Below are 10,622 nucleotides of genomic sequence, written 5' to 3' on the forward strand. Positions count from 1 at the left end.
TTATTTAATATATAATATTTATAATTATGATACGCGTTTTGTTCAGATAAAAAATAATTTTGTTCAAAAAAAAGTACACTAGTGCTTTTTTTGTCTATTAAATTATTTTATTTATAACAATTATAATTTTATTAGAAAGCTTTTTTAAAAAACGAGCAAATATAGTTAACTAGTAGAAATTCCTCTTTAATTAGAATCATATAACGCTAATCGACTTACAAAGTCTTCATAAGTGATAATAAAGAAAACGCATTTCTGTAACCCCATCCAATGTCAACGGACTAACATAAATACATATTAAAATCGCTCTATGCTAACCTTATTATGCTAATCTATATGCTAATCTTATTTAATTATTCCTGCGTTAAGATCTCTCTCTGGATTTGACATTGAATAGGGTTACAGAAATATATTTTTTTTTATTATCACTGATGAAGATTTTGTAAGTCGAAACGTTTACACGAGTCTACTTTTCTATATTTATTCACACAGACTGAAATAATGTGTAGTAGAATGCACACAAAACGAAATTTGTTTAGTTGTAATAACTTTAATTCTAATTTTATTATATTTACTTTTGGCATGAAAATTGCTCTTTTATCGAAACAACGATCGACATAACTTATAGATTTATTGAAGCGCGTTCGAAACTTGAATTTTTGAGACATTGTAAAAATTATAATGTCATTCTAGCTCATTTAAATTACATTGATAACAAAAATTAAATCTACATCATTATAGATCCATTAGAAGATATGATAGAAATATGCAGATCTTAAAAAGGAAATTATTAATCATTGAGATTTTTGAGCTTTAGAGATATCAATTTTTTGCAGAAAAGAGTATGCTGTATCACTTGGAATTTAACAAATTCATTACCTGACTTTAACATCCTTAAACGTTATGATAATTCATTTCACAATTGCAAAATCAGATTATTCCTAAAACATAAAAAGAAAATTTCATTAGTTGATACATAAGAATAATTTTTATAATTCCAGGAAAATCAAACCAATACAATTTTCTTGTATTTTAAATAAATGAAGAAACAAACATAGTAAAATTTAGTCCATTTTAATGTTATTGAATCGAATGAGTCTCTTGTTAATATTAACATTGGATAAATTTAATGTTGATTCTGTAAATCCATTAGACTAGACAAACAAAAAATGGTTCATTAATTTAACTGGCAGAGATATCCCACCGATGGTCTCTGATTTATTACAAATGGATAGTAAATTTAGCCTTCCAGATCTCCTTCCAGACTCTCATAATAAGGCACGATAAAACAATTCCTTAAAGTTATATTATTGAAAGTTGTTCATTTCGAAATAAAATTGATTATCGAATCAAAATTAGGAATATAGCTACCTCAGAAAAATGTTGAAATTTTCATCGGTTTCTTCATAACAGTCCACAGTGAGGAATAAAAAATGAAAATTAACAAGATGGTTAAATGGTATAAAAATGATGTAAAAAGAATAATGATGTGATTTTCGCACGTGCTGACAAAGGCAATGTAACGGTGGCCATGGAATTGTCTTTTTACAATCAGAAAATGCATGAATTCTAATATTGAAAGTGAAAATATAATATTTAAAAACACGATTATATTTCCTTATATTAGAGCGATCACGAATAAGATACAATATAATAGACAAATCAAAAACGATAACAGGGTATCGATGTCTCTATAAACTAGACAAATTTATAAAGACATACAAAGATAAAATCAACATCTAGATAATAACAATATAATCTATAAAATTAACTGCAATGATTGTGATGTCTCTTATGTCGGACAAACAAAAAGACAGCTCCGAACTAAAGTTACCGAAAGAGCACTGTAATAATATAATTAGATCAATCTGAACACTCAGTAGTCACAAAACATATTATTAGCTCCAATCGTAGCTTTGACTGGGAAGATGTTGAAATTTTAGATTATAAGAAAAGAAACATTTCCGAAAATTTGTTTCATAATCCGAAATGATTTACATTTCAAAGGGGCAAAATAATGGTATAAATTTAATGAAAGATACTGAGTTATTAGATCTTATTTATCATATTGGACGGATATACGTGAGCATTAACTGTTAACATTTAGAACATACTTGTTTATTTCGTGACACATCGATATACTTTATGACTTATAATATTCAGTCCATTCCATATCATCTGGCAATCAACAGCATTCTATTGTACACGAGGACTCAGTTTGAAATTGATTCAATTGAGTATTCTATATAAATTAACGTAAGTGAAATATAAATTCTCATCAATACTAAATAAAATACATAATTTTTTAATTTGAAATTGACATTTAATTGTACAGAATAGTAGGATAGTCATTGAAAAGATCCTTATTCAGAATGACGTTTTATAAATTATTGACTAAGCTGATTCTCGATAACAACCGATGAATTAGTCTATTATAGTTTTACAATTAAGAACTTTCAAACTTCTGACTTGATATTTAGTTTAATCCATAAGATCTTAACGCAGAAATAACTAAATAATATTAGCATAAAGTGATAATTTTTAATATGTATTTATGTTCGTTGACATTGAATGGGATTACAGAAATGCGTTTTCTTTATTATCACTGATGAAGATTTTGTAAGTCGAAACGTTATGATTGTAATTAAAGAGTAATTTCTACTAGTTAACTATATTGCTCGTTTTTTAAAAAAGCCTTGACATTCTAATTTATAGCGTTGCATTTACACGAGCCTACTTTTCTATAATTATAATTTTCTATAATTATAATTATAATTTTATCTTATATAAATTTATAAATATAAATTTTGAGAAAAGCTACTTTAATGACTACTTCAACTATGTTATTTAGCAAATTTATAATAATGTTTAACATTACATATTATAATAAAAGTCATTAATTTTATTCAAAAGAATATCCGATAATAATAGCGCTTGATTTAGAGTTGAGATATTATCGTAACCAGGTATTCGTTTAATAATGTAAATGTTAATGATGAGAATTTTTCCACAATATATTATACAAGTAAAAAGAATTACAAAAACATATTATAATCAATTATTTCTTTTATAAGTGAAAGGAAATAATACCAAACTGATTTTTTTCTGCAAAATATTAAATCAGTTTTTTAACAAAAATGAAGGAAAATGCGAATTATTACGTATTTAATAATAATGGTTTCATAATGAATCAATATGAAATTTACATGTATAATAAATCACAATGTATAAATCATTTTAATTTTCCATAACTAATTTTAAATTAATTATACAAGTTAAATCATCAAGCTTATTTTGCAATTATTAATATACAAGAAAAGAAGATTTTCTACATGGACAAATTAATTTTAATGAAATATCTAAAAATTTTGTAAAATATAAATTTGAAAATAATTTGTTGGACTCAAAATAATTATGTAGAATTCTCAATTTGCTAGAAGTTAAAATGTTAATATTTTATGTAACATTATTCATCACACTTGAGTTTCCTATATAATAATAATTTTAATGGCCCAATAAAATTATATTTTTTCAAATCTGTATCTATAAGCTAAATTTTTAAAAACTCATCAAAATCATTCTTTCCGTGGTTAAAAATAAATAATTTTCTTTTTAAACATAATCAGTTTGAAATTTGAATGCTAATGAGTAGAGAAGTTAGAAAAGAAATTCAGATACCTACCGGAGAAAGTAGGCTTGTAGTACCAATCATTAATCTTATAACATATTCACTAATCATATTGAGATGCCTCCTATGTCAAGTAGACAGGATTTTAAAAACAAGAATCTCGGAACATTATAATGATATCCGAAGGAAGGTCATCATTCTGTTATTATCAAACGATTGGATCTAAACCATGATTTTGATTGGGAAAGCACAGAAATTGTTGATCAGGAGCGTTTTTGTACAAACGTTTCGGAAATGCTATATTTAGTTGCAAAAAAATAAATCTTAATTTACAATCTGACACCGAATTTTTACATCACCCATACATCTCGATTCTCAATAATTTATACTGATTTAAACTGCGCGCCATTTTTGTTGTTATTATTTTTAAATAAGTCTGACATATGTTGATAATATTATCCGTTTTACTTATTAGTTTGTACACTATGTATTATCTTTGACTCATTTGAATGTTGATCATATAACAATATTCGGAATGGTTGTAGTGAAATATAGTGAATCGCTAAATATGAATAATTTGCAAATCTCTTTCGACTTTGATTTTTAATTCACGTCTTTCATAGTTATATAGGGTAAATGCATATTAATTTTTCTTTATAATAAATAATTGATAACATTTTTGATATCTGCACAGATTTTTCTGTGATTATTCGTTGCCATTAGAATTGTCAACCATTGCCAATAAGGAGATTGAATTGCTACTCTATCGTCTCACCATGAAGAAATGAGAATTTTACAACGTACATACATCAGATATACTGATGATAATCCGGAAGTAGGCCGAAACGTTTGTTTATGCACAATCAATTATAATATAGTTTTTCGACAATAAACGATTTTTATTTTTGCACTAATAACCACGCAAAAAACTCTCATTAATGTTTATTTTAGTACATATACATAATAAATATATTACACGTAATGTACATGTTAAAGATAAATATTTCATAATTTCTTACGTCAAATTTATTTCCGAAAGTTTTCTTCCTATTTTCAGTACATTTCATTGCAAAAGCCTTTTTTATCCCTAATATATTAAAAAGAGAGAGAAAAAAACAAGTTAGAGTTATTAAACGTAGTATATAAGATTTCTTGTAACGATTGTGAAATGAGTTATATTGATCAGACAAAAAAAAATTAAGTACGAGATACGAATATATCTTTAATATTAAGAAAAAAACTGATACTTCTACTGTTATAACCGATTATCAATTTTAATCACAATTAGATGGAAAATTTTAGGTAATCTTTGTACAACAAAAATTAGTGTCTGAAATGATATCAAAAGACAGAAACGAGATCTTAATAAACAAAAGAGATTGAATCTTTGAATCTTACTTACATATTATACAATCTCTCTTTCTTAACTACTTTTTCTCTCTTTTTATTTTCTTTCCTCACTTCTTCCTTCCTCTATTTTATTTCCCTTTCTCTCTTATGTTTCCCTTCTTCTCTAGTTCATCATATCAATTTTTTTGCTTTAAATATCGTTTTATATTGTTTCTGAACATCGAAGAGAAATGACCCTATTTTCACTCTTATCGTATTGTTTAAGAATAGACGACTTTTAATATATTTTATTGAGATACACATTTATAAGGTATTTATTCTCATTTAATTTGGCTGCTACTTAAATTAATTTAAATATTTACCTATTACAAAAAAAGTATAGTAAAAAGAAATCCATTATTTTTGCATGAAATTGAATGGAAAAATTATAGATTTCTTTTTACTACACCTAATATAATGTAAAAATGTAATAGAAATAAGTAATCAGTAATATAATGTAATAAGAAAAATATACACTAAGAAGCAAATAATAGAAATAAATAATATAATGTAACAAGAAATATACACTAAAACCTATTAATAGGAATTAAAGTTGTGCGATGTATAATCATACATTATAAATATTTAAATTAATTTAAATAATATTGACGTTAATACTGCGATTGAGAGCGAAGTATAATTTTTATGTATTTTCTCTTTGTAATAATTTTACTTATTTTTATTAACATTGATAATGATCCAATAGGGATCGAAACATTTGTTTTTATTCTGTTTATTATCGGTAAATTAAAGTTTTTCTTTAAATGATTATTAACATGTTTATTTACTAAATTTTAATCTCAATTTTAATTTATAGAGATTAATCTTAGGCTTATAGTCTTTTTCCTTTTCGCTTTTTAATTTTATTGAGCCTTATTATTATTATAGTTTTTTTAGTTATTTTAGGATAGTCTTTTCTTTAGAGTAATTTTTTTAATTTCACAGAGCATATTTTAGCCGCTTAAAAAGAGATTTTTATAGCATAATTTTGGTTGCTCTACTAATTTTCATCATTTTCTTTAGAGAATATGGAATAGTATTTTTTAAATTAACGTTACTGCGATATATATGCACATGAAGACTTTAAACAAGGACTATAAGTTGTCAAATAAGAGCTGAAATATAATTTATTAGGTTCAAAAAGTCATTTTTTGCAACAGGAAAAAATGTTGTCCACGTTTATTTGTATGCGAGCGTGATGAATGTCAAATATTTACGCGCATTTTGTTGTTGACATTCAACCTAAAAATAAAAAGAAAAGTTGACGCGATTCGATCGAGTTTTGTGCTTGCAATTGTGGTTCGAACATGGAGAATTTTGAAGAGCATATTCGCTATATTCCGTTTATTACTTCAAAAAAGGGAAGAAACCAATTGAAGCAAAAGTTGCGTCGAGTTATGGCAGAAATGTCGTTAAAAAATGTCAGTGCCAGAACTGATTCGCCCGATTCCGTGATTTTTCAGTCAAAGACGCTCATCGCTCCGGTAGGCCTTCCAAAATTGACAACAATGAAATGAAAGCATTGATGCAAGCAAATAAGCATTCAATGGTTCGGGAGCTTGCTATCGCTCTAAAAGTGTCCGTTGGAAGTGTTCATGACTATTTGAAATCGCTAGGCTTCGTAAAGAAACTCTGTTTGAATACCATATGAGTTGAAAGAAATCTGACGAATCGCATGAGCGTCTGCGATCAACTCATCAAACGAAGAAAACGATCTGCTTTTGAAGCGTATGATCACGAGCAACGAAAAATGGATTGTTTACAACAATGTCAGCCGAAAAAGAAATTGGAGTAAGCGAGGTGAAGCACCGGAAAGGCAAGCAAAGGCGGAGATCCACCAAAAGAAAGTAATGCTGTCAATGTGATGGGATTGGAAGGGACCAGTCTTCTATGAGTCTTCTACTTCCAAAAAACAAAATGATTAATTTCGATGTCTACTGTGAACAGCTGTAAAAATTAAGTGATGCCATTGCACAGAAACGTCCCGAGCTAATCAATCGTAAGGATGTGGTGTTTCACCACGACAATGCGAGACCACACACAAGTTTGATCAGTCGGCAAAAATTGTTGCAACATAGTTGGGATGTGTTACCACATCCATCATATAGCCCAGACCTTGCACTATCAGACTTCCATCTCTTTCGCTCCTTGAATGGTAAAACGACCTTGGACCATCAGATTTCCATCTCTTTCACTCCTTGAATGGTAAAAAACGTTTGCTTCTGAAGATCTCATCAAATAGCACCTAGACAAGTTTCTCGCAGAGAAGAATGGGAAATTTTATGAACGTGGTATTATGAAGTTGCCCAGGAGATGGCAGAAGGTCATCAAACAAAACGGCCAATATATCATTGATTAATGTTCATTACGTATATTAAATAAACACACCTGAAAATCAAATGAAAAAAACGCAATTACTTTTTGAACAACCCAATATAACATATAATCGCAAATAAGCTGGTAATGTGTGGAATATTTTCTATAATCAATCTAATAATATAAATAAAAAGGCACAGATTCTTGCATAACGCATGACACATAGTGCGTAAGAAATTTAATCAGAATTTATTAGAAAGGAAGGAAACGAAGGACTTTGATTGATATATTATTTTCATTATGTATGACATGCGTTATATAAAGTCTGTGTTTCCCGTTTAAATTATTAATATGGAACCTTCGATGTATTCCATATTACATATTTATCTGCATGTCTTCATATGACAGCGTCTTTTCGTAGTAATAAACTTAATTAAGTTAGAAATTGCAATTTATGCATAATATTGTTCATACAACATTATTAAAAGCGTCTATGTAATATAAGCATTAATATATTTATCTTCACCTTTTGTGAAAACACTTTTTAAAAGGGGCTGCCGAATCTCTTAACGCAACGAAAATAAATTAATGTTTACTGTAATGAAACGTTTTATCAGTTTGAGATTGATTTTATCTCATTGCTTATTATGACACGTTTAATAGTAATTGCAACAATTTTCAACAATTGCCTCTAGATTGCAATGTTTCGTTTAGAATATAAAGCTATTCCGTATTAGCAACCTGTTTGACATTAAATTTTCTGCTTTTATCCTACGTATATTTATCATTTAGCATTTACTGTTAATTATATTATTTAATTATGTTTTATTTGTAAAAGTATTATATTACACGTATTTTGTATGTAGCAGATCATAAACATATGTACATAATACATGTGTGAATTTATTCTTGTTCTCTTTTTATTTCCTGAATATTTTATTATTCCAGAGAACATTGAGATGTCTTATAAAACATTATAAAGATGTCTTACAATTCATGATATTTTTTGCAAGTATTAGAATAATGTCTATACAACATCTTTAAAATGTCTTATCAGACATCTCGATGTTCTCTGGGATAATAAAATATTCATTGATTTATGACATCTTAAAGACATTATCATCAGACATTAAAATATTTTACAGACTTGTCCCTAATGATGTTTTACAGAATTATCTTTAGGACATATTTTAGATTTACAAACATTGTTCTTATGACGTCTTACGAACATTCTTAAAATTTACTTTAAACATTTGTCTAAAAAATAATAAAAATAAAAATAAAAATTACTAATACGAAATGTGTTGACAAGATGAAGTATACGAAGCAGAAGTTGGAATTATCTAATAAATCGGTGAATGATGTCGTACTTATAATAATATATATTTTTAGCAACGGTCTATAATTGTGACAGATAATAGATCATTATTGAAAGTATATGTTAAGTCATTCATATATCGTAAAATGGATATCATTCATATACCGGTTTATCAAATAATTTTAACTATTGCTTCGTATTCTTTCTCGTGTCAACGCGTGTCCGGACAGCTTCGTATAATTGTGTAGTTGTAGAACATTATAATATAATACAAAATATTAATAATATTAAATTAGAACGTCAAATTAATTGACAATAATTTTATAAGTTACATATTATATTCAGTTTGACTATGTTATGCATTCGATATATAAATAAAATTTGGAGCATAATAATGGAAATTATTATGCTCCAAAACTTGAATAATTTTCTGACATTCGAAAATATTTGAAAGATGTTTAAAAGATGTCTTTTGGAAAAGTACAAACGTCTAGTTCAAAAATCTTTTGATTCTCTGGAATAATTCTTATATAACTTGCATATTTAATAAGACCTTACAGTATGTGTATAATAACGTAAAAAAATATGTTTGCAAATGTGAAGTCTTTGATATATTTATCATTGAAGGATTTATTGCAATAATGGGTTAATACATATTTTATAACATGGAAAAAATTAACTTTAAAATTAAAATGATAGGAAAATAGTGGACTAATCTACATTTGGTGAAAATATATCCATTGTTGATCCATTGTTGCAGTAAATCCTCCAATTGTATTTTTTTTGTATAATATAATGTAATAAGCTATTGTATTAGGCTATTGTATTGTACCTTTTTAGTTTAGCCATGATTATCGTTGATATCTGTAACAAAAGTAACGGAACATATTTTTAGAAATGATTATTCTATTGAAAGAAGAAAAATTCAAATAAAATGAAAAATATTAAAAATATTAAAAATATGAAAAGTATTTTTGATTTAAATATTTCAGCTAGTAGCTTGTGTTAAGCATTTTTATACAAGGCAAGTAATATTCGTTATGTCAAAGATCAAATTCATACGCAATTCCATTAGTACACTATATTACAGTTATTTTTTATAGAGTTCACTTTTTGACATCATATCCGGCATTTAATATAATCATGATGATATTGACTTGGTAAATAATCATGACGTATCGTAATTATTAGTACATTATTCGACATAACATCACATTGCATTTTAATGAATTATGGAAATCTAAAATAGCTATATTATGCATTCGATGATATTAATATTGATATATTTCTTCATTTCCTCTACCTAACTAAAAAAAACCTAATGTAGGCGTACTATCTGGAATAGCATTAGCATTTGCTAGTAATCCCTTTAGGATTACTAGGACCATCCGTCATAATAGCGAAAATTCTTATGCAAGATTTGTAACGTGCCAAGATTGAGATGATCTATATCCAATGAATTACACACATTATGGAAAGACTCTCGTAATGCAACTTCGTCAACTTAATACAACAGCTCATTACGATATTATACAGAAAAATGTATTGGAGAGTTTATTGCAACAATAGATCTATATTTTCACCAAACGAAGATTAATCCATTGTTTTCCTATCACTTTAAATTTAAAGTTAATTTTTTCCATTTTACAAAATGTTATGTAATGTATTAGATTTATTCTTCTCTTTCTTTCTTTCTTTCATATTTAATTGAATATTTATGTTAAATGTTTGTTAAGAGAATTTTTCAATATAAATTATAAATAGAAAAACAATATTAAAAACATTATTAAACATTATTAAAGAAAATATTTATTCAAACATTTTATAAATATACGAAACATGTTGATTTTGCATTTAACATAACATAATGTATTCAATCGTGTATTGACAATAATATAAATGAGAAAAATTTAAATTATTCAAATTTGTTTAATATATTAGACATTTGAATAAAAGTGTACGCGAGGAAGT

This window comes from Atta colombica, unplaced genomic scaffold, assembly GCF_001594045.1.
Source record: "Atta colombica isolate Treedump-2 unplaced genomic scaffold, Acol1.0 scaffold49, whole genome shotgun sequence".
Lineage (NCBI taxonomy): Eukaryota > Metazoa > Arthropoda > Insecta > Hymenoptera > Formicidae > Atta > Atta colombica.